We start from the raw sequence: 5,259 nt of genomic DNA, 5'->3' as shown, positions 1-5,259 counted from the left end.
CTTTATTTCCCACGGGTTTAATCACCAAGGGTGGTACTGTTTCTTCCTCTGATTCTTATGCTCTTTCCAATCATCCCATTGATTTTTTTCCTGTCAGCACAGAACTCACATTCATTGGATGCTAGATTGCTCTGATGAGAAGAGTGTCCATGTGGGGACAGAGGTCAGGGCTGCCCCCAAGCGTCCAGGGCATCTTCCATCACCCAAGCCCACAGGGTTTAATTTTTGGTCTGCGGGGCTGACCCTGCCCCTTTGTGGTTTTATTTTTATTTATTTTTCAAATAATTATTTATTTATTTATTTTGGCTGTGCTGGGTCTTAAGCTGCAGCATGAGGGATCTTTTAGTTGCGGCATGCATGCGGGATCTAGATCCCCGACCAGGGACTGAACTCGGGCCCCCTGCATTGAAAGCGTGGAGTCTTACCCACTGGACCGCCAGGGAATTCCCTGTGGTTTTAACAGAGGGTTAAAATGCACAAAACCATCAGGTTGATTTCTCAGTCTGTTGGTAGAGAGACTGTAACATCACTTAATAGTTCATGGATTTCAGAACCACCAGTTGGCTGCCCCAGTTGTGGAGCAAAACCACTCAGCAGTGTTGGGTCAGCAAGTCCTGGCTGACACCTGCTTTGGGGCACGGGGCTGCCACCCCGGGTGGGAAATGGCACAGTCTGGGAGGTGTCCTGGGTTCTAGCTGGGACCAGGGGTGAACCCTTGCCTTCTTCCACTGTCTGCAGTGTGACCACCTGCTCAGCACCTCAGCCCGTGCGCTGGCCGAGTGGCCAAGGTGTGTTCGACCTTGCAGTCACATTCCCGAGATCTAATACCACACTTGTGTCGCTTTCTAGAAGACTGCAGGGCAGGGAACATAGCACGCACAGTGTCGTCATCCCATCGGGAGGACCAGCGCCCAGGTACCCAGTACAGCTGCTGCAGCCCAGAGCCCAGAGGCCTAGGGGTCACCTTAATGCAGAGACACAGCAAGCTGGGGCTCCTACCAGGATGCTTTACATCAGAGTCACGGAGGGCCAGGATCTGCCTGCCAACTTAGGGTCAGCCCCATGCACTAGTGTTTCACCTCAGATGGGGCAAACACGACATCCCACTTCTAGCTCTACCCTGTATGAGATACCTGGACCCTGAGATCGTTTCCCCAGGCAGTGGTCTCCCCCACCAGTGGTGTTGAGGGTGACTTGCCTATTACTCTGAGGGCCACTTAGGTCCTCCAAAGTGACCTTTATGTGTAACACGGAGCCTGGAATTTAAGGCAGGCCTGTTCAGTATGACTTTTCAAATTTGCTCTCTGCCCAGCTAGGTAACACACAGGATCTGTTTTTTTGTTTTTGTTTGTTTTTGTTTTTCTTTTTTTTTCCGGCTGCACAGTGTGGCTTGTGAGATCTTAGTTCCCCGACCAGCGATTGAACCCGGGCCACAGCAGTGAAAGCACCGAGTCTTAACCACTGGACTGCCTGGGAATTCCCAGGATCCGTTTTACGTACACAGAGAGGTAGAGACGGCTCTCAGTGATTCCTCTAGCAGGTGACGATGACAGACAACCAGACCTTATAAATCACCCAGGCCATGGTGTACAAACTGAAGATGCTCCCAAACCAAACAACTCTACATTAGGACAATACCTGCAATCTACTAACACTTCCCCCGGTGCATTGCAGATTATCTAATATCATCTTCACAATAACTCCATGAAGAGGGGGAGACTTACCATTTTACAGATGAGGAAGCTGAGGCTCAGAGAGACTAGGTCATTTGTCCAAGGTCATCTGGCTGGTCTGTGGCAGAGCCAGGATTGAACCCAGGTCTGCCCAACCCCAAAGTCTGTGCCCTTAACAAGGGATGACACATTACACTCTTGCTCTTTACAATGTGGTCCCTGCACCAGCAGCACCAGCATCATCTGGGAGACTGGTAAACTGCAGCATCGAGCCCCACCCGGGACTGAGTCAGAATCTGCGTCTGTCAAAACCCTGGGTGAGGGGCTTCCCTGGTGGCGCAGTGGTTAAGTATCCGTCTGTCAATGCAGGGGACACGGGTTCAAGCCCTGGTCCGGGAAGATCCCACATGCCGCGGAACAACTAAGCCCGTGTGCCACAACTACTGAGCCTGCGCTCTAGAGCCCACGAGCCACAGCTACTGAAACCCGCGCGCCTAGAGTCTGTGCTCTGCGACAAGAGAAGCCACCGTGATGAGAAGCCCGCGCACCGCAACGAAGAGTAGCCCCCCACACGCAGCAACGAAGACCCAACGCAGCCAAAAATACAAAAACAAACAAACAAAACAAAACAAAACAAAAAAACCCTGGGTGATTCACGTGCATAGAATCAGAGAAGTGCTGGGCCCACAGCACTACTATTTGTTGGTTTTGCCGAATCTTTCCAGTGTAGGCTTGAACCACCAAGTCAAGTCCTCTCCCTGGGCCATATATCCTCTGAAAATGTTAGAATATGTAAAAAAAAAAAATTTGAGTCCAATGGCCTGGGTTAATTCTCTAGCAGAACACCTTGTTGGTTTGATGATTCTGAAATAGCACTGCCAAACAAGAGCTTACAGCAGCTCAAGCAAAGCCTTAAAACGTGGCAATAAGGGTGCATTTCCACTCTGAGAAGTGAAAATCTGATGATGCCTTGAATTATAGTGAATCAAGATTAATTCCAGGCTCCACTTAGAGGAAGCTTTCAGGCCAAGTGGTTTGGACATAAAAGCACTTGCCCTAACGTGCCAGGTGAAAGGCGTGACAACTCTATTGCTTGGTGTCAATTACGTTTATAGGCCTGTCCCCAGGAGCACTAGGAAAATGTCACCAGTAATGCTGATACATCACCAGCTGGGGCTCTGTCTGGGGGGGGTGGTTCTATTTCGAAGACTTGTTATTAATAAATCCCATCGTGATCTGCAACTCTGCCTGATTATGGCGAGTCTATCAGGGATCTTTTTGTGTGTAGGAACCTTGGAAAGTGGGAGTAGTAGCTCAAAGGCTATGCATCTCAAACCACCGTGTTCACAAATCACCAGGGGGCTTGTCAGAATGCAGATCTGACTCCGGTCTGGGCTTGTGTTGCTGCTACATGAATAACAAGCTCCCAGGTGATGCCACTGCCACCGGCGCTGCCGGTCCAGGCACTGCACTGTGGGGATGTGGGAAGAGCGCAGGCCTGGGCTGGGAGCCTGACTCTGCCACTTGGCAGCTGTGTGATGGTGTGCACATTGTTCAACCTCTCTGAACTTCAGATTTCTCACATTTATTTATTTATCTATCTATGTATTTTGGCCACACCACGTGGCATGCAGGATATTAGTTCCCTGACCAGGGATCGAACCCGTGCCCCCTGCAATGGAAGCATGGAGTCTTAACCGTTGGACCACTAGGGAAGTCCCAGATTTCTCACATTTAAAATGGGGATACTTCCTCCTCTCGGGGTCTTTGTAAGATTTAGAGATGATGTGTGTAGACTTCCTTCCACTCCCAGAGGGAAAGGCTGGGACTCATTCTCCTGCACTGCTTTCATGGCAGGTACGGCTGAGGCCCATTTTTCTTTCCTGAAGTAGCTAATTCTCTTCTTCCAGGTCACGGTTTCTCCACCTTGGCACCACTGACATTTTGGGTCGGACCATTCTTTGTTGCGGGGGAGCTCCCGTGCAGGACAGGATGTTTAGCAGCTTCCTTGGCCAGTGGCACCCATCTCCTTGAGTGGTGACCACCCAAAATGTTTCCAAACTTTGCCAAATGCCCCTGGAAGCAAAACTGCCCACAACTGAAAACCACCATCCTAAGCAGTAATTCCTACTAACGATTCATTCAACAATACGTGCCGAGGGCTTCCCTGGTGGCGCAGTGGTTGGGAGTCCGCCTGCCGATGCAGGGGACACGGGTTCGTGCCCCGGTCTGGGAAGAAGATCCCACGTGCCGCAGAGCGGCTGGGCCCGTGAACCATGGCCGCTGAGCCTGCGCGTCCAGAGCCTGTGCTCCGCGCCGGGAGGGGCCGCAACGGTGAGAGGCCCGCGTACTGCAAAAAACAAACAAACAAACAATATGTGCTGAATACCTACTTTGGGCCAGGATCATGTGCCAGGAATACACTGGTATATAAGACAAACAGGGTCCCTGACCTCATGGAGATTTTTCCCTTTTGGAGCCTTAGTCTTCTCAACTGTTCAATGGGTCTAACCAGGCTGCTGTTGGGAAAATGAAATGAACTGAGACCTGCAAAAGCCTAGCCCACGGTGTCAGGATAAGCCAATGACCAGGGGTGGGGGGTACTACGGGCCTGGCAATCGGACCTGTGCCTGGGGAGAAGCGACGTGGGCAGGAGCAGCTGAGCTGCAGCTGGAGGGGCAGCAGGGGAAGGGGCATGCCGGGCCCTGGTGCAAAGCGGGCAGGAGCAGCGAGACAGGGGAAATGGAGCCTCCGGGAGGGTGGGAGGGACCCTAACTGGAAAGAAGGAGAAGGAGGGAGAGGTGGTGGGAGGGGCATAAAGAGACAAGGTAAAGGGGGAGAGCAAGAAGGAGGGGGTGAGATACAGCAGAGGCACAGACAAAAAGATCAAAAACCAGACAGACAGACAAACACGTGCACAGGTGGCGCATGGTGGAGAGACTGAGGGGACAGGGGGAACAAGGCCAGGCTGAGGAAGGGAAACACCCTCAAGGCAGGTGGCTGCACGGACCCCGGCCCTAGGCACCTGCAGCACCCAAAGGAGCGGCTTTTATGTTTGTTCTACGCACACCCGATTTTGGTTACAAAGGGTTAAAACATAAAACAAGGGCCACCGCCAGAGGCGTCCAGTCTGGGAGCTCCTGCCTCCTCCTCTGAAGGGGCCCCCAGCAGAGGGAGAGGGACAGGGCACAGGCAGTGTGGAAGGCAAGGAGGCTTCTGTGCCCCATTTTGCGGGGTGGTACTACGGCAACTGTGAAGACGGTATTAAACTCATTTGTAAGCAGTTAGGAGAACATAAAAGACTATGGGTGCAGCCTGGGGCCCCTGCCCCAAGGGAAGCACCTGGGTAAGGTCATCAGCTCCAGCAGAACCAAGCTGAGAACACCGCCCAACTTGACCAAGCAGCTCTCAAACACCCTGCAGCACCTACTCCAAGCCGGCAGCACAAAAACCACATGCGACCAAATGGACTCCCAGCCTAGGGCAGTAACGTTCTCTGGCTGCTGCTGGGAAGCAGAAAACCGTATTGGGTCACACAAGGCCCACTTGCCGTATTTTTTAAACAATAAAATCTCAAGCACATTAC

This window comes from Hyperoodon ampullatus, assembly GCF_949752795.1.
Source record: "Hyperoodon ampullatus genome assembly, chromosome: 14".
Lineage (NCBI taxonomy): Eukaryota > Metazoa > Chordata > Mammalia > Artiodactyla > Ziphiidae > Hyperoodon > Hyperoodon ampullatus.
This window is presented reverse-complemented; position numbering follows the sequence as displayed.